Source organism: Hylobates moloch, unplaced genomic scaffold (genome assembly GCF_009828535.3).
Source record: "Hylobates moloch isolate HMO894 unplaced genomic scaffold, HMol_V3 SCAFFOLD_5, whole genome shotgun sequence".
Classification (NCBI taxonomy): Eukaryota; Metazoa; Chordata; class Mammalia; order Primates; family Hylobatidae; genus Hylobates; species Hylobates moloch.
This window is the reverse complement of record NW_026652280.1, coordinates 52,091,401-52,112,394: the sequence shown is the minus strand read 5'-3', so window position 1 is coordinate 52,112,394 and position 20,994 is coordinate 52,091,401. Positions and strand designations below refer to the sequence as shown.

General features: G+C 39.0%; 1 pseudogene; it reads right to left on the bottom strand.

The window, feature by feature from the left end:
• Window positions 1-273: 273 nt before the first annotated feature.
• On the bottom strand, window positions 274-1,905 carry LOC116467800 (pre-mRNA-splicing factor RBM22-like; annotated as a pseudogene).
• Between the last annotated feature and the right edge of the window lie 19,089 nt (window positions 1,906-20,994).

The window sequence follows — 20,994 nt, the reverse complement described above, 5'->3', positions numbered from 1 at the left end:
CATGGGATGGGAACTTTGTTGGATTGTTCAATTCACCCAGCCTCTTGTTGACCATAGAGGTGGGGGGAATAGGCAGTAGGTTTTATTAGTCAGGCTATCATAGCAACCAGATGTTTTGATGGCAGCTTATCTGAGGTCCACTGATGCTTTGAATATGCAATAGGAAAGCATGACTGTCATTTCTCACCTGCACATATCTGAACACATTCAGATGCCATGGAAACTAAAAAGAATATTCTTTCCAAGAAACAAAAAACTATATCATTCCAAGATTCATTGATTGAGATTCTTAAGTGCCCCTTTTTTTCCCATAGAGGTCCAGAGCGGTGATAACACGCCAGGAGTGCTGTGTTTTCTGGCGAGAGCTCCCATCCTCTGGTGGTCCTGAGACAGTAGATTGATCCTGGAGTCTCCTTGAAATGAGCAGGTGGTCCAGTTGGGTAGAATATGTGTAGCCCAAATCCTGGGGGTGGAGGTGGGGCAATGTTCACCATAGCTGGAGGGCCACTTGAGAGTAGGTGGAAGGAGTTGGCAGATGCATCTTCTGCTGCTGCAGGAGGGGAAGGAGCTCCTAGCAGAGCTAGAATGAGCTCTAGCTGGATCCCAGAGTCTGTGGTTCTGTCCTTTTTTTCTTTTCCTCTGGCTGCTTGGGATCTTCCCCATTTTACACTGAGTCTGCAGCTGTTGACAGTCAATTTATTAAAGGACTTCTCAGCAGCCACTTCTGCAGCCTGCCCTGTGGAAAAGCAGCACACTGTTGGCCAGGCGTGGTGGCTCATGCCTGTAATCCCAGCACTTTGGGAGGCCGAGGCGGGGAGATCACCTGAGGTCAGGAGTTCGAGACCAGCCTGACCAATATGGTGAAATCCCACCTTTACTAAAAATACAAAATTAGCTGGGCGTGGTGGCACATGCCTGTAATCCCAGCTACTCGGGAGGCTGAGGTGAGAAAATCGCTTGAACCTGGGAGGCAGAGGTTGCAGTGAGCCAAGATCACGCCACTGTACTCCAGCCTGGGCAACAAAGAGCAAAACTCTGTCTCAATAAATAAATAAATAAATAAAAATAAAAATTATTAAATAAAAATAAAAGCACACTGCTGTCTCTGCACAGTGATCATCCAGATCTCTCTACATAGGTAGAGATGATTTGTTAGCTTGGTCTCAGTAATGATACCCTCATCATTATAATATACCATCAACATATAGAGTGGTGATAGCCTTATCCTCTGGTGGATCTAGATGAGGCATCGTTAGAGCCTGATTTAGAAGCTTCTATGCTCCAGTTCCAGAGTCATTGATTCCATAATACTGGTCTTTAATATTCTTATCAGCAAGGGTATCATCTGGATCTGTAGGCCTCTCATGCCTTTATGGATGCGCCTCTCCTCTCTCACTCTCTCCTTTCATCTAGAAGGAGCAAATGTGGGCCTTATTTCTTAGGTGGTAGGATATGGTCTGGGCCAGTTTGTTCAGCATGTCACTGCTAGATGTGGCTTTCCCCAGCAGACCAACCGGCTGTGTTCCATCAGTTAGAAACCTCTCTTTCCATATTCTGAATGGAGTACTTTTGCTCACCTCCAACTTTGGCATGTCATCTTCTAAGGATAGTCCTGCATCATGAACTTGGATGGACAGGCCATACTCTGCCACTAAGAGGCAGGTCTGACAGAAATTAGTTAATTTGCTGCAGCTTTGGTACTCTTCAGTCTTCTTGAAATGCGTGTGAACCCCAGGGCACCAGCCAAACACTGAATGATTTGGCACAGATTTTGCATTCCTTCCCACACTTCTCCTTGGTTATTTGGATATCTGGGTTTTCTGCAAGACATATCTAGCACAGAATGGGGAAGTCTGCTTCTTCCCAGTTCTTCCTGCTGTAGGAGGAACGCAGAGAGGTCACCATCTTGAGAGCATCTGAAGGCAGTGGTAGCTTTCAAGGTGGGAGACAGGACCACTGCAAATCCCATCAGGCCCAGCCCTAAATTTCATGATTTTTCTGCAAGAATAGTAAAATGGATGACCTTGAAGTCCCATTTCTTCATAAGTGACTTTATGCAATATGAGATTAATTTCCCTGTTAGCAATAGTTTCAAGACAGAAGTGAGTGTAGGAGAAAGGGATGAAAGAGGAGATTTTCAGTTTATAAAGATCTGTATGCTTTTTTTTTTTGTGCATATCTTTTATAAATGGAGATAGAAGAAAAATGATGGCAGATACTGTTTGGCAGCAAAGCAGCAGTGTTACCCTCATCACTATTTGTATTCAGATAGCAGGAACCTTGTCATTGTGACACTGTGTCTCCGTGAAATGCTGCATTTGTGACTAGTTGTGTCTGAAGTTTGATTTCTCACAGATCATCAAGGGACTGGGATCTGTCACAGGCTGTTCAGGGTTGCTTTGATTATACTTGCCTTCCAGGAGCTGGGTGCACCCCACCCCTTCCCTCTGCCCTTCCTCTTCTCCTCTTATTTTGTTATTGAGTTGTAAGAGTTATTTATATATGCTAGATACCAGTCCATTATCATATATATGATTTGCAGCTAGACAGGATTTCAAGCATCAACAAGCATAATCTCCTTCTTTCGTAAATGTGTGCTGAGGATTAGAGACATTAAAAGACAAATGATAGATCATTGATTTGGGGCAGAAACAGACTTGCATCCAGATGTTCCTACTATCAGGTGTGGGAGGATACTGCAAATGCAAAATAAATGAAGAAGTATATCTTCCAAGCTTCATACTTCTTTACTTCAGCTCAGCACTAAACTAAATGCTCTCATGAAGTAACGGAAGTGTTTAACTCCACTGAGCCCCATATTAGGAGTCACAAAAGAACTTCTCTGTGAACTTCATTTAACCTTTCTGACTAAGGAGATCTTTTCCATTGAAGTAATATCTAATGGGGCATTTTCCAAGATGTTTTTTATTGATATGCATAGCAAGAGATCCATCCTGATGGGTATAAACACCCTTAAAAGGAAAACATGTACAAAACAGTACATTATTAATGAAGATTGTACTCAATGTATAAGACCACATGAGAAATGTTAAAAATCACAGAAATGGTGTTGGTTTCATTTTGGGGCTTTAAGAAAAACTGTGTCATTAGAGCATATGTGACAGTCTAGTTTGAAAAATATAACAAATTAAAGTGGGACTTTTCAAAAGGGATTTCTTTCCGAAAAGGTCAGCTATAAAAACAGGGAGTGGGGGAGATTTCTTACTCCCAAGATCACCAAAATAACATCATTTATTGGACTTGATGCCCATAGGTGAAGTTTTACAATATTCATCACTAAATGTAACAAATGTAGTTATAAAGCAGTAAACTTAGAAAAGAATCAGTACCAATGATATAGGTAATAATAACAGAGAAAATTGAAAATTTTTTGCCCTTTTCCAAATACATATATTATTTTGTTTTTAGGTTAGTCATTTTAGGATAAAAACTAAGATTTTTTGGGGGGGGTGGTTTGCAACCTCCGCCTCCCAAGTTCAAGTGATTCTCCTGCCTCAGCCTCCAGAGTAGCAGGGATTACAGGTGCCTGCCACCATGCCCTGCTAATTTTTGTATGTTTAGTACAGACGGGGTTTCACCATGTTGGCCAGGCTGGTCTCAAACTAAGCTCAGGTGAACCGCCCACCTTAGCCTCCCAAAGTGCTAGAATTTCAGGCATGAGCCACCGTGCCTGGCCATGTGCACAGATTGTCTTTGTGTCTTATGGTTCACCTTTTGATGTAAAGAGACAAACTGCACCTCATTTTAATGCTAAAAGCCTGCCCTAAAGTGAACATGTGATGTATGTTACATGTATGTTTACCTGTTATGCATGCGTTCAGCTCCCCCCATAAATATGTATAGCTTTTTCCCCAAACATGCTGAATATGCATGATACAGACCCTGTAATGCATAAAACCCAATCTGTCCTTCCCCTTTTCAAAGAGAGAGCACCTTTGTTCCACACTGGAGACTTTCTTTTCCCAGCTTGGAAACCATGATCACCAATAAAGCTCTCTTTTCTACTGTTTAGCCATCCTGGTGGTCTTTTGGACAACAGATGCCAATAGCTATTTCTGCACTTCAGCTCGTAGAGGCAGCATTCTGGGGAGAAGAGGTGTACTTTCAGGGCTGTTTGGTCCCAAACTTTGGATGGAGGAAGAGACGGAAATAACTAAAAGGAATTTATCTAGAAATAATGAAAGAAGTCTCTTTCATGGTAAGGATTGGGGTTGAATTTCTGCAGAAATTCCTAAGGTACGTGAAAAATTTGGAGTTTTTCCTGGTGGGCCCCAAGACTAAGATGTGAGAAGAAAAGAGAAACCATGTGTACCTAAGCAGGAGAGGGGCTCTGCAATGTGCCAATATGCTGAGGCCCAAGAGAGAGACAGCTAGCATGACATCTCTCCATCTTTGACAGACCGTGGTTTAGGGGCCCTCTAGGAGCAGCTGAATTCTGAGTTATGCTTTTTTGTTAATTCTCTTATGATAGTCTCAAGTCACTTCTAAAGCTTTTTGAACACAAAAGTCTAAATTCAGTGGGGCTTAGGGAAATGTAAGCTGGAGCTCTACAGGTGGGGAAAAGCAGACCAAGGAAAGTAATGCAATACAAGAAGCAGTCAGGAGACAGCAGGAAGAAACGAAAGAAGATGCCTGGATGGCAGTCTGGAGAGGTGACAAGTGACACCCAGTTTGCACTAAGTACTCCCTAAGCATTCTTAACATTTCTTAGGAAAGGGCCCAGAATATCTTCTGAATTAGGGACTAGAGTTATTTTATTTTCTCCAAATAATCAAACCCACAATAATTTTCTTGTCCAGAAGACAAGAAAATCTGGAGAAACTTAGGATGCATTTGTAAATTCTGGATTTGCAGTGCTAAGCTAGAGAAGCTCAGGTCTTCTACATCACTTTAACAATGCCATGCAGCCATGTGCTGGCCTCATTTCCAACAACAAAAAAAGAAGAAATAAAAGCTGCAGATCCCTTTGTCTGAATTTTCTGATACCTATTTTTTATAGAATGATCTTTCTTTTCCTCCTGGCTTGATCACATCACTCATGGTGCTCAAGAGTGCTTCATAGGGAGATTAGCGACTTTCTCAAGCACGTGATTGGATGGCACATAATTCTCTTTGGCTGAAGGAGCAGTAGCTTCTTTACAGTTGAATAGATTTCATAGTCAGCAATCTCAGAATTATATTAGAAGATAATTTTCTTGCTGACTAAACAAATCATGGTACAATATAAGTTAGACACCTTCTCTGGAATTAAAGCAGCCTTGGTTGCTCTAAATATAAAAAGAGAACATTGACCTTTCAATACTGACCATACAATGGCCAAACATCTTTGCTGCAACATTTGCAATTTGCAGAACAAGGAGTTGCCATAGCTCTGCTGAATGATCATTTGTTGGATTCCATGAATCTCAAAAAAATGAAAGGATCTCTCTTTAAGTGTTTCTGGGGCTATCAAAGTAAACAAGTCAGATGAATTATTGATAGGCTTTGGATCAATGAAATGCCACTGGAATGACAAATGATAAGCACAGTAAAACTGTCACAATGCTTATTCCCCAAATACTGTTCACCGATTCCTCCCAACTAGCCTTACTTAAATCAATCTATCTCAAATGACTTCTTCCCCTACAACCACCACACACATTTTTCCAACATCAATTAATTCTGTCTTGTCTCATAAGACCTATTTGTAGGGTCAGCTACCCCATGAAACCTTCTCCAAATAATCAAACCCACAATAATTTTCTATCTTCTCAACACTAACTTTTAGAACTTCTATTATTTGAACTAGAATTAAATTACCTAAAATCTATAAGGTTCCTGGTACATTCTAGCCCACCCCGTGAAAAGATCATTGAGTTAAAGTCTAAAGCCTTCATAAAATTGTTAGTTCACTCCCGACCTCCTTCTCTGTTGGCACTTAGCATAGGGTACCACATCTGTGTATTATGGCTTCTTAAGAATCATGTTTTCTAACTTTTTTTTTCTTTTGTACCTACTATCTATCCTCCACAAATATAAAGAGTATTTTAATTATCTATTTCTGCAGCTTCCATTTCCACCATGACACTGAATTGCAGAGAAGTGTTGGACTAAATGTTGCCATAGATCAACATTATAAAAAGGCCCTATTGTTAATCTGGTGCCGCCCATGAAATGGAACAAATATTAACTAACATGAAAAGTGGCATTCACCTATGGATTGTGCCATAAAGTAGTGAGCTGTATGTCAAACATAAATGTGTTTCAAATGTGTATTCAAATTTCAGGTATAGTTTATTGAAGTTTACCTATAGCTTCTCATCCTTGGCCTTTTGAGTATATGTTTATAAGCTTTTATTAAAAGTATATTAAAAGTTCTAGGAGAGCAAATCTATGGCAATGTCAGACTTACTGTGTCCTGAGAAGGACCTCCTTAAGAAGCTCTTAGGAATTCCAGGAGCCCCACTAGTATCCTTTTTTATTCTTAGTTAAGTGCTACAATTCATTAGCATGGATGGGTGGCAGAAATTGTGTCATGACATATTTGCACCAGTAAGCTGAATGTTGAGTTTCTTAAAATACAGCTAGCAAAAAACAGGGGAGGCAGGAATGCCTGTTTAATAGAGCAGAATCTCCATCCTCCAACCCCAGTTTGAACCAAATATGTTAAGAAATGCTTTACAACAGAGAATTACTACAGAGTGTAAAGCACTACTATACTTCATTATGAACTAACAACATTTTTTGTTGCTACCTTTAAGAAACTAATTTTAGTTACATAGTACATATACGTAGGCTTAGTGAAACAGAACGCCCCCGCCCCCGCCCAAATATTTTAAATGTAGAATTGATTTGCTAAATAATCTAGGTCGTTCACACACCCCCTAAAAGAGTCCACCCCAAATACTCTAAGTTGTAATGGTTTTATACTGAATTTTTCAGATGATAAAATCTGCGTAAACCAGGGTTTCATAAAAGATAAAACAATGTGACTTATTAGCTACAGAACAATGATAAAGCGTGATAGTCTCCAGGTATAAATATCACATGAGAAACCTCCATAATATGATGGTGCTTGTTTTGGCCTTATTGACACCCATTGGCAAAAACCATTCTAGCCCATAAATGGTTCCTCAAGTTTATATGCCTGTGTCCTCAGATATTATTTGCTGCTACTGATTGTATGTCTTTGGCAATGCTGTCCCTCCCCATTTGCATTTGCCAAAGTTGGGTTAAGAGGATTGAATGCTTTGGTGTAACATTCTAAACCCACTCCCTGCTGTGGTCTTTAGATGCTGGTCTTTAGAGGCACATTTGTTGAAACATGGTTGAATAACAGCACTGCACAACTGCTTTTCTAGAGAATATATCCCATAATAGAATTTCTTAAATTCATATTTTCAGTTATTTGCTACAGAGACATACAGATCCACTTTATTGCACCCTATTATCTACCCCCTACCATGCCTTCGGCACTTTAAAACCTGCTTAGCACAAGATAAATTACATTTGTACACTTAAACTCTCAGTGTCCTGGGGAGTTTCCAAATATAAAATTTATTTTTTTTAAAGTACATCTTTGAAAACAACCAAAATGTGGTGAAACAGCCTTTGAAATGCAACATGGCAGATGGACAGAAAACTTTACTAGCATGATGGATGGGTCCTTTATTTATTCCTCTGTGAATGGCTGCTGATCATAATCACTTTTATAGCTTGACTGCAATGAAAAGGATTATTTCTTTTGTCCTGGAATCTCAGGATGGCATATTTGTTCAGAGGATGAAGGGGACCAAATTAGACCGAACTACTGGGGCATAATAAATTCACAGCAGTCACAAGCCAATGTTCTTTAATTCTTAAGACGCTATCAACTTTAAATATTCTGATCCTCTCACAGTTAGCTCACTTATCCTTTTGTCCTTATTGAATTAACTTCCTCTTCTTTTACATTGTCTCCTGAGGGGACCTCATTTTAAATCTTTTCAGTTTAATTCCATTAATTGGCATATTGTCTGGTCTCATATTCTCCTCTTGGGTCTTGAACTTATGTTCCCCTCAGTTCTTAAACTCCTTAGCTGTATTTTGCAGCTTTGAATGACAACTTGCTCCATCTGTAGACAAAGCATGTGCATTCTTATCTTTCACTTCCAGGCTAATGTTTAACAATGAATTCACAATCCTGGCCGTTTATCAGCCCATTAAGTAAACCAAAATGTACAGTTCCTTGATTTTAAAGCCATCATACTGAAATCCAGGGAAATTGGCTCACTAATTCGTGCATAATTTAAAAGCTAACAATTCCAAATTATGGTAAGTGGATCCAAATAAGACATATTTATCTTTGCAGGTCCTCCTGCCTACAACTGAGACAGATCTAGGGGTCATACTGTCTTGGGCTTTTATCCGTTTCATCTTCACCACTTATTAGCTAAGTAATCATGGGAAGGTTATATACATCTCTAACTCTCAATATTTTCCTCTCTAAAATGGGGGTAATAATAAAAGTTCATTTTAAACCAGAGATGTGATGAAGATTTAATAGGATAATTGTCATGGAATGCTTAATATAATGCCTTGCATAGAAAATAATCAATGCTAGCTATCAGTATTGCCATTACTATTAAAGTACTATCACACCTATTAGTGGTGTATTAATATCCTTCCTGCAAAGCACATCTAAGTCTCACCTTATCCGAACCCTCAGACTCCACATGGAGAATGTCATGCTGGGAAGAAGCCTCCGTACAACTTGTCACTTATTCTGTTCCACTGTTGTAGTCATCCCTTCTCTTTAATTAAACTGCAAATCACTTACATAGAGAGACTTTGTCATACCTTTTTACAAACCATGCTCAGCACAATGTCTTATTCTCACAAAAAAGGTGGCATACTCATCTATTATCAACAATAAAAGTATGAGAAATCAGATATTATTTTCAACTTACTTTTAGAAAGAGGCTAAAACTAGAAGCAGATGGTAGGTTATTATAGGGAGATATAAGGATTATTGAGTTAATCAGAGGGGGACAGTTTAGGGAAATAAGAGGAGAGATGAACCGATCTCTCAGCCAGTCTTGATTATCCATAGAAGATAAAAAGAACAATTGAGTGATAAACAAAAATCATAGTGTTCATTTTCACAAACTTATATTTAATAATTACATGATCCCATTGCATTCAATCATCAAATACACAAAAGATTTGGAATTGACAGTGATGTCTGCACGAGGGCTGACTAGAAGCTCCTAGGGCTCTCCTCCCATGTAAAATAACCCAAAACAATGAACAAACAACTAGATTTTGCCCAACATATCTAAAGGAGTACCAAATACTAGCAAAGCAGCAGCAGAAATCCTGTAGAACAAGAAATCTAGGATGGCTGCATAGAGAAGGGCAGGAAACAGCTTGCTTTCGCCACCCACTGCTCTAGTTGAGATCAGCTCAGCACCAGGAGGGACTTCTGTCTGTGGAGAAAAGGTAAGCAAGAGGACCCCAGAAGCCCCCACCACTTCTGCAGACACCTGCAGTTCTCACAGGCTTGGAGCCCATCTGAGGGAGTTCCCCAGAGTCTACTTGCCAGGCTACCCTCCGAGAAGGAGCCAGTGATGCTGTGTCTCCCCTTGTGTGGCCAGTGCTGCTACTGTTCTGTGCCATTTTGGAACTGGAGCCACTGCTAGAGTGTATCCTGCTTCAGAGACAAGTAGCCCTTGCTTCCCTCCATCCCTGAGGCTCAGCCTCCGCTGCATTATGCTCACTGACAGTGCATCATCCCCAGACCAAGCTCCTGCTATTGCCAACTCCCTAAGGTTAAACTTCCATAGAGCCAGTCCCTCCCCACCATCCCAGTCACTGGTGGACACTCCCTTTATGGCTGACCTGAAGTGTGCCCTACCCCCAAGCACACAGAGCCTCAAACTACCAGAGCAGTCATGCCTCTGGTGTCATAGCTGAGGCAATACCCCAATTCCCAGGGACCTAATGCCTCCTACACACCAGACAGTCACCATCGTCAAACCACAAGAATCCAGAAGCTCCACTGGCCCATGTAGCACCACTTTCTGGATCCAACCATATGCGGTGCCTTGCATTCCAGAGAATTAGAACCTTGGCTGACCTGTGCCACCCACCCTCCAGAACAAACAACTGCAGCACCCTGCCTCCTAGAACTAGACTAGCTCCCCTAGTACAAGTTGCTGAGGCACCCCACTTCTGACAGCAGTCATCTGTGCTGCTCTCCAACCACTAGGGTCCAAGCCACAGTGGCATCTTGTCATTCTTGGGTCTTTGCTCCTGCTGCAGCTGGCCTCACAGAGCCTAACATGCTGCCATGTCCCACCATCCCAGATCCAGATTCACCACTGGATGGTACCTCATTCCCTGGAGCCTGAGTGTGCCCTGTTAGTTCTGCATCATGAATTACATGAATTACAGCTGTCCCCAGGGCTCAAGCTTCCAGAGAACTTCCCTGAAGCCATACCAGTGCCATGCCCTGCCTTCTACAGTTCAGCACTACAGCTACATCCCAGCGCCCTAGGCCTAAGCTGCTAGGTGTGCCTCAGAACAACAGATCCCGTCTTAGTAGAATTGCATCCACTAACGGCTGTGCCTCAAGTCCTTGGTGCTATAGTAGTTTTACAAGACCCCAACCCCAGGAACTGAGATTCACAGCTGCTCTGAGCACCTGTGACTTGGATCCCATGCTGCTGTGGCTGCCTGTGAGCCATGCGACCCAGAATCCAAGGAGATTCTCTCAGCTAAGATGCACCACTATGAGAAAGACAAGAACAGGATAATCCCTAAAACCCTTGCCCTAATAACCTAGGCAGCCACCATAATTGCCACAAACTCCTGCAAACTAGATGACTGCGGAACCTCCCATCATTGCTAACACTAATCACAACTGAAGAAGCTACATAGAGACTACATCACTGCACCCACATGGAACCAAAATCACTGCACCCTGCCCAATGTTCACCCTCAGGTTCATCTGCTGGTGAAAGTCTTCCCCTATGAAAACTACTTTGTAACATTTGGAAGACTGCACCACCAGATGCACAGACATCAAGGCAGAGACACAAGAAACATGAAAAAGCAAAGGAACATAATGCTACAAAAGAAACGCAGTAATTCTCCAACAACTGATCCCAAAGAAATAAAAACTTAAAAATTGCCTGAAAATAAATTCAAAATGATGATCTTAAGGAAACTTGGATACAAGAGAATACAAACAGACAATTCAATAAAATCAAGAAAGCAATTCATTGTCTAAGTGATAATTCAACTGAGATAAATATCACCAAAATGAACCAGACAGAAATCTCAGAGCCTAAAAATTCAATCAATAAAATAAAAAATAAAATTGAGGGCTTCAACAACAGACTAGATAAAGCAGTAAAAAGAATCGGTGGACTTGAATATAGGTCTTTTGAAATTATCCAGTCAGAGGGGGAAAAAAAGAATAAAAAAGAGTGAAGAAAGCCTATGAGACATTAAGTGAACAAGTATTTATACTATGGTATTTCTAGAAAGAGAAGAGACAGAGAAAGAGACACAAGCTTATTTAATGAAATAATTGCTGGAAATTTCTCAAGACTTGGGAAAGATATAGACATCCAAATCCATGAAGCTTTAAGCCTCCCAAATAGATTTATTTGAAATAAGTCCTCTTTAAGGCACATTATAATAAAACTGGTAAAAGTCAAAGACAAAGAGAATTTTAAAAGCAGCAAGATAAAAGCATCAAGTCACATAAAAGTCAGTCTCCACTAGACTGTCAGTGAATTTCTTTGCAGATCCTTGCAGGCCAGGGGAGAAGGGGATTATGTGATCAAAGTGATGAAAGAAAAAAAAAGCAAACTACTCTCTGCCAAGAATACTACACCCAGCAAATCTGTTCTTCAGAAATGAAGGAAAAATAAGTCATTGACAAGCAAAAATTGAGGGAACTCATTACCACTAAGCCTGCCTTAAGACAGTGCCTAAGGGAGTTCTTCAAGGGAAATAAAAAGATGACAATTCCTAGCATAATTACATATGACACTATAAAACTCACTAGAAGTGAATACAAAGTCAGATCCAGAATACTCCAGTACTGTAATGGTGGCATATTAATAATACATACCTCAAGTACAAAAGCTAAAAAGAAAAATGGTCAAAAACAACAATAAGTTGTAAAGTATTATATGATGATGTAAATTGTGACATACAAAATGTAAATTGTGTGCATCAGGGATAAAGGTCTAAGGTTTTTGTGTGTGATATAAGTTAATTTGTTATCAGCTTAAAATATAATAAGTCCTCACTTAATGTCATTGATAAGTTATTAGAAACTGACTTTAAAAGAAATGATATATTAAAAAACCAATTTTACCATAGTCTAATTGATATAAACAAGAGTTAAGTTCCCATGGCATATTTCTGGTCATAAAAGCATCACCAAACTTCTAAATAAAGACCCCAAACACTTCTAATATTAAAAATTGAAATAAATGTGAGTTAAACATACATTTAAGAAAAAATAATTTAAAACTAAGATAATTATTTACTCAATTACTCCAGTTCAGTTTCACAAGTGGCTAGAGATATTGCATGATCTCTATTATATGTGAAGTCTTAAGAAAAATTCCAAATTACAGAGACAACAAAACAGTGGTTATCAGAGGTGGAGAGAGGAAGTGGAAACATAGGTCAAAGGATACAAAGTAGCAGATATATAGGATGAGTAAGTCTAGAAATCTAATGTACAACGTGAGAAATATAGGTAATAAAATTTTATTATATATGGGATTTATGTAAAATGGGTAGATTTTAACTGCTCTTATCACAAAAACAAAAAAAAAAACTAGGTAACTATGTGAGATGATGAATGTTAATTTGCTTAAGTACAGTAACCATTTTACTATCTCTATATATCCCATAATATATTGTATAACTTAAATTTACACACTGAAATTTATTAGAAAAACAATTTTGATGAATATGTTCATTTGCTTCACTATAGTAACCTTTTAACTGTCTATATGTCCCATAATATGCTATATAACTTAAATTTACACAATGAAATTTATTACAAAATAATTTGGAACATAATCTAATACATAATTTAGATAACAACCTATCAAAGAGACTAATACCCAACTCAGATAAGTGACAAGCGCTTCAGTGATAACATACTAAAATAAAATGCAAAGCTGTATTTCATTACTCGGACTATAAAAATGGTGCTGAAGGATGGTGTTCTTAAAAAGGTTATGTCCTGGAGAGATCAAATTCTCAAACAGTAATCAACACTCACCCCATTCCCTCAAGAATCTCTTGTGGTGACATGGAACAAAACTGGATTGATAAGCCTGTTCAACAATCCAATTGTTCTCCACATTTGAAAATTGAAAGGTGGGCTTAGTTCAAGTTATCATGGGTTTAATCTTATTTCACCTCCATTTCTGCTCATTACCACGTTTTATCAGCATAAAGACAGTAACAGCCAAAAAATGAATTCAAAGGTTTCATATCATCTACTTAGAAAATAACAAATTTTTGATATTATAAGTACAACTACTTGGAGATAACAGAATTCAGGACTTTGAAATCAGATTACAGAGTCAGAAACTTACAACTTTGAAAAGGTGGTAAAACAGCTAATATATAAACATAATTAGGGAGAAAAACTAGTAGAATTTCATCTTGGACCAGTCATTTCATAAAGTCAAGCAACAAGGCTAATGAAATTAGCCAGCAGGACGCAGTTTTCAGGTAGGCAAGTCACCTTGGTTTTATCCCCTGGCCCTGCTAAAACTCAGGGGGCCATCTTACTGTTAATAACAAGGGGGCTGCATATGTATAATAAAGACAAACAAAAAAATCTTCTATCATGATTACTATGGTTTAAACATCCCCCCTTTAAAAACTCTTGTTGAAATTAACTGCCACTGTGATGGTGTTGAGAGATGGGACATTTAAGAGGTAGAGCTCTCATAAGATGGTCAATGCTCTCATTTCAGGAGTGGGTTAATTATAGCAGGGGTCTGCCTACTTTTTCTCTCTGTCTCTCATGATTGCTTGTCCTTTGCATTCTGCCTTTTGCCTTCCACCATGGGATGAGGCCCTCAGCAGATGCCAGTGCCATGCTTCCCAGCCTCGAGAACCGTAAGCCAAATAAATTTTGTTACCCAGTTTGTGGTATTCTGTGATAGTAGCAGAAAACAGATTGATGATTTAGATGGCAACTTTAAATGCAGACATCAGAAATGCCAGACCAGGATCACTCCCTTTGGAAATGAAAGAAAGGGAAACAATAAGTAGAAGTTTGAGGATTAAAAAAAAAAAATCACTGAAGTAAAAAGTATAACATTAGGATTCTGTTTAGCTTCATATAACAGAAACACAAATAATGTCTTGAGTAGGAAAAACGTTTATTTCTCTTTTTTTTTTTTTTTTTGAGATGGAGTCTTGCTCTTGTTGCCCAGGCTGGAGTGCAGTGGCATGATCTTAGCTCACGGCAACCTCCACCTGCCAGGTTCAAGTGATTCTCCTGCCTCAGCCTCCCAAGTAGCTGGGATTACAGGCGCCAGCCACCATGCCCAGCTAATTTTGTATTTTTAGTAGAGACCCATGTTGTTTAGGCTGGTCTTGAACTACTGACCTTAAGTGATCCACCTGCCTCAGCCTCCCAAAGTGCTGGGATTACAGGTGTGAGCCACTGTGCCCAGCAAAAGTTTATCTTTCTTACACAATGAGATGGCCAGAAGTTGGAAGTCCGAAGTTTGCCTCGTGGCTCCACAACACTATAAGGGACAAGACTCCTGTTCTTTTTCTGTTTCCTCACGCTTAATGAGCAGATGTCATCTTCATGATTGCAAGATGTCTGCTATATCCCCGGGTATCTGTCCCTACAGATATTTTAAAAGCGGAAGAGCAAAGGCAAAGGGGAAAATGCAAAATGCTGCATGCTGTGAGTGTCCCTCATTTAAGGAGTTTCCCACAAGTGCCATCTGGTGACTTTAACTTACATGCCACATGGTTTCCTTACCTGAGAGCTTGGGAAGCTCGGTTTTTCCGCTGGGCATAAAGCTGCCCAAGAAAATATTTACGGTCAGTTAGGAAAGAGGAAGAAGAGAAAGGATCTGGGATAGACAATTAACAGTGTCTATCAAAAACTCCTATCTTGTCAACATTTTTCCTTCAATGAATAATGTGTTCCAATTATTTTACAATCTATATTCTCTTGTGAGTAATAGGCTCAGAGATCCAAATGGGAGTAAACTCCAATGCCCCCAAGTTTTCCAGCCCCAGGGGTTACCTGTCTATTTAATGTCTAACTAAACAATCTAAATCTCAGAGGAAATGACCTCACAAACTCTACACTCTCTACTGGGAATTTGTTTTCTATTATCATTTCTGAGAATCCCACAAGACCACTGATGTTTTTCACAGATTTATTTTGGTTGTCTTTTACCATAGACCTTATCCGGAGATTCTCATCACTTCTAGCTAGTTCACAGCTGCTTTTTCAGACATGCACACAGTTTCTCTCCACTGATTTCCCCAAAGCACAGTTAACACAAGTCTACACTTTAAATCTTTGTTAGTTTGTTTGTTTAGTTTAACTGAGGCTTGAATTAACGTAAGAATCTTGCAGCTCAGAAATGAAGACCTTCTATTTGAGGTATCAGACATCACTATTCCTACAGTCTAATAGCCATGTCCTTTTAAGTGCTGATTCCTGGCATAACTCTCCGCTAATTTCCTGCCTCATACCACATTGCAGAGATCAGATCATCTTGTATAGGTGGAAGCCCCTTTCCCATGATCTTTCTTCATTAAGACTAGAAAACCCCATTTTTCCTTTTCTACGCTAGCTAAAAGAAGATGAAAACAGTTACCATTATAAAAATTCATGCAGGGATGCCCTGATACAATTAAATCTATGGAGAATGATTTAAAGTTGGTACTTTGAACCTTCATCTTAAGCATCTGCATTTGGATCATTTTCCTCACTTGGGGCTTTCCCAGAAGTTATTTGAGAACAAAGCAAATGAATATTTTTTACCTAGAAAATGTATGAATATGACTAAAAGGCTTGCTCCTAGAATAAATTGAGGGCCTAAAACCTTTCAAATATCACTTTCCAGATGACATAATTTTAAGATCAAGGCTCCAACTACAATAGGAAAACAACATTAGCCTATCTAAAAATGCAGTTTGTTCACACTATTTAGAAATCTACAGTGCTATTAATACCCAACATCATGAATCTCAGCCCCACAGAAACCACAGAGACAATCTAGTTTGGCCTCTTCATTTTAATTTGAACCAACTGAAACTTGAAAGGGTACCTAAGGTTATTCTGAGAGTCAAAAATAAAACCAAAGATGAAGGACCTGGAGTTTTCAAGCACTGTTCATTGATAACAACACCCAGGATGGTGGTGATCTCTGGCTCCTAGAGGTAAGGGGGGTTATTTAGGAAGTCCATGACCCTAATACTTCAGGTAGTTTTCTAAATCTCTTCTTATATGAATGCTTCTGTTGCTTCTAAAAGCTCCAGAAGGTGTACTTCTGGGCATGGGAGGAACACAGAGTGAGAAATATCTGTAATAGAGCTCTCTCTAACACCAAGAAAATATTTCATCAACACCCATGTTCAAGAAAAATGTTACATCAACATCCATGTTCAAGAGCCCTATCATTTCTTGTAATCAGCTAAATCTTATCCTGGATTTCAGTATGCTTCCCTTTACAAGAGAATTTCTCAAAATAGTTTCTTATAATCATGGATTCCAACCCCTTTTCCCCCATCCTCTTTAAACTGACTGCAATTAGACTTTTACTCCCATTACATTACAGCTCTCTTACCATAGTCACCAAGGACCTCCATGTTACATAATCCAATGACTAACCTTTAATCTTCCTACTTGACTTATCATCAGCAGTTTGGAATAGTTGAACATTCCATACCTAAAACACTTTTTTCACCAGATTCCACAACACTTTCCTGGTTTTTGTCCTATTTTTCAATCAATCCTCCTTAGTCTCCTTTGCTGGTTCTTTAATATTCATGTTAACCTTTTACCACTGGAATTCTCTAGTGATCATTCTTGGGTCTTCTTTACTCTGTCCTCTGTATCTTGGTGATCTTTCTCAGTTTTATGGCTTTAAATACCATCTTCATTCTCATGGTTCCTGAGTGAACATTTCTAGCATGGAAATTTCCCCTGAACTCTTGTTTTGAATATTCAACTGCCACTGGTTATCTCCAATAGATATCTAATAGAAATCATATAATTCATGTTTTAAAAAACAAAGTCTTGTTCAATTCTGTCCCATTCAACTTGCTTCTCCTATGCTTCTTCTCATTGTGGATCACTGCAACCTCCACTTCTTGGGTTCATGCAATCCTCCTTCCTCAGCCTCCCCAGTAGCTGGGATCATGGGCACCCACCACCATGGCCAGCTAATTATTTTTAGTAGAGACAGGGTTTCACTATGTTGGCCAGGCTGGTCTCGAACTCCTGACCTCAGGCGATCTGCCCACGTTGGCCTCCCAGAGTTCTGGGATTACAGGCATGAGCCACTGTGCCCAGCCAGTTAATGGCAATTCTCTAGCCCAATTGCTGAGGCCAAAAAGTTTGGGTCATCCTTGATTTTCTCTTGTATGTAGCACTGAATCAACAAGCAAATCTTGATTATATATTATATTATACATATTGTATTACATACTCCACATGTATTTAGCATCCGTCCGCTTCTCAACACGGCATTACTACCCCCTGAACCCAGCCTCAATTATTGCAATAACTTCTTAAGAGTTCTCCCTGCTTTTGCCCTTGCCTACTCACCTATCCCAAACAGCTTATTTTATTATATAAAGGAGAAAGATTCTGTTAATATATTCAGAACCTGTCACTGCTCTGCTCCAATCTCTCCAGGGCTCCTCACCACTGATTAAAAGCTGGAATCTTTTCGATGTTCCCCAAGCCCTCCAAAGCTGGAATCTTTTCAGTGGCCCCAAGATCCTCCTGCTCTGCCTATACCTCTCCTACCTCCTGTCTGAACCTGTCTCCTCCTTATATCCTCACTGACTCTGCTCCACCACACTAGCCTTCTTGAAGTTCCAGGCACAGTTTCCTCTGCCTAGAACCCCTTTCCCTGAGATGTCTGCAAGAGTTCCTTCCCTCTTCTCATTCAAACCATTGTCCAATACATTTTCCCTGACCATCTGACTTAAAATTACCCCTCCTCTCTCCCCACAGCAATCCCCTTTCCCCATAGTGATCCTTGCTTTTATTGCACTTCCTCTACTACACCTTTGCAGCTCTCTCTACTTTATTATTTTCTAAAGTTCTATGTGATTTTCTTGTGTATTGTCTAGCTCCTCCACACCTTAGAAAGTAATCTGAATGAAGGCAAGATTTTTGTCTCTTTTATTCACTGCTGTCTAGATAGTTACGGGTGTAGAATTATTAGTGCTTAATACGTATTTTGGAATGCATAAATAAATGAATGAATTACAGTGAATAACAATATAATTAGTACAAATGAAACAAACACAAAATGGAAAGAATCTGTGACCTGGAGTACCCTTAGTTGGTAAGCACTGCCTTGAATCTAAATGATATTGGACTTTTCCAGGAGGTAGCTGCTGTCAGTCATTGGATGTTCAGGAGGCTGAATTCAGTTAGATGGCATATTGAACATGTCAAAATCTGTACTAGTTTAAAAAACTAATTTAAAACACGAGACTTTTTGTAGAGAATTCATACATAGTGGGTGACTCTGAGAAGAATTTCCTATTACAAAATCTCTAAAAGCAGTTGTGCATTTGGTTAGAAAACTCCTGTAAACTTGACCTTGCAAAAAAGGGCATATTTTAGACTATCTAATAAATAAAATGTACCTGCATTTAAACTTTTTCTCTATAAAAACATTAAAAGGAAAGGTTTCAAAACATAAATTCAATGTCTGAGTGAATTGGCTGCAGTTCTATGATCAACAGTAAAAGCTGTCATCTGGTTTGTCAATTATATACAAACTAAAAGGTCTTCAAGAAGGTCTCTACACAAAGGACTTTAATGACTCACAAAAAGTCTATATCAAAGTATGTGTCAAGGAACAGCTAATTAATAAGTGTCTAGTAAAGAAAGACTGACATTAATGTAAATTAATGACATTATGGAGTTTAGCAACAATTTGCAATTGAGGATTTACATAATCAGTCATTATAGTTCCCTGTTGTCTCTCAGGTCAATAATGTACAGTTTGAAGACATGCTAATACATATTTACTCATTAATCTACAATGCCTTTTAAGAGAGAGGCTGGGTCTCTGGTTGAATTAATTCATATTTAAATTATAATAGCAGATAATTGTTTCACAAATTGGAAGAAAAATACATGAACTCAAAGATGTAGATTAAACATTGGTCATTCATAAAACTCTTTGTGTTTATGATTAGCTTAGTAAAGACAGCTTATGATCTACCAAACATCTTCGTAATTAGAGGCTCAAATGAGGCAGTGTCTCAGATCTCTATTTGCTTTGGATTGCCTGAAAAGACTGGAGGGTATCTTTCGTGAGCATGGAGGAGGCAGAAGGTGGGAGGTTGGAAAGAAGAGAGAGATTTGTTACATTTTATTTGGTCATAAAAGCAAAGCAGAATCTCAAAGCAAAATGGCAACAGTGACGAGAACAAATTATTCCAGGTCCTAGGTATTCTCTGTGACCCTTAAAAGTGAAAAATCACTAAGTGATAATTGCATTTGACACTTTCAAGTAAGTAGTCTATGTTTTGCTCCCAAGTTACTGTAATCTATTACAAAAATGAATTAGAAATAAGGCTTGCTACTTTGATGGGGCCAATCATACTGACCTATTTGTTTACATAAATTCAATACTCCCTAAACAATGTACTGGCCAGAGAGACTTACTCCTACTTTTTCCAAGTACAAATTTCCTATGTGCTATACAGTACTATTTCATAAATATCTAGGGGCCATTCTGCTGCCAAAGTTTTACAGCTCAACCTAGAATATGAAAAATATATGATTAACAGTGACTGTGGTCATCGTTAAAATTACTTAAACATGAAAGCTGAGCACTACTTCTTACTGATAGTGATAGGGCCAAACCTCTTCTTTTAAGATCTAACCAAAATAGTGTAGGCTTATCTCTTAGAAGCTAAACAAAATGTTTTCAGGTTCCCAAATGGCTTATGTTTTGGATGAATGGCCTTTCCTGCTTTAGTGAGTTTACATAGACCAATGTGAGGAAATTTATCATATCATGATTGAAATGCCTCTTAAATAGGTTGCAAGGCAATGCTGTCACAGCATTTGGCTGCTCCAACACTTCATTTAGGGATCAGCATTAATCCCTCATTTGCATGGATACTGACTTTGCTCCTCAAATATTAATAGTCATTGTAAATCTACTTTTCACGTGCTATCACTATGCCAAGATATAATGGAATGGGAAAGAATTATATGGGAATTGCTTTGGACATCTACTCTATGTACACGGTCAGCATCATTCAATGTCCCTGACAGTCAGAATTTGATAGCTTAGAGACAGGACATAGAACATACAAAAAATAATAATTTATTTGCACAAGTTAAGGAAAGACTGGTGCATAAAAATTAAAACCAGACCATCTCAACTGACTGACTGGTAAAGGCGGCACACTATGTTTTTACATTGTGTGAGAACTTCAAAATCCGGGCAGGAGAGAATTTTTGAGGGGATAAAAAATGGGGTAAAATGTGTAATAATGAATGACTCCTAGGGAAAAAAAACTGTAATCAAAAGCATTAGATAATTTATAATTAGCTCTATAAATTTGAAGATCGTGCCCCAGATAAAATGGTCGCATACTATATTAATTAGCCATTTTCAGTGGCAATATAATCCATGTTCAGGACAATGCTTTCTTAAGAGACAAGTAGGGAAGGGAGAAAATAGGGCAATTTTTGGCCTAAACCCCACAGAAACTTTTTAC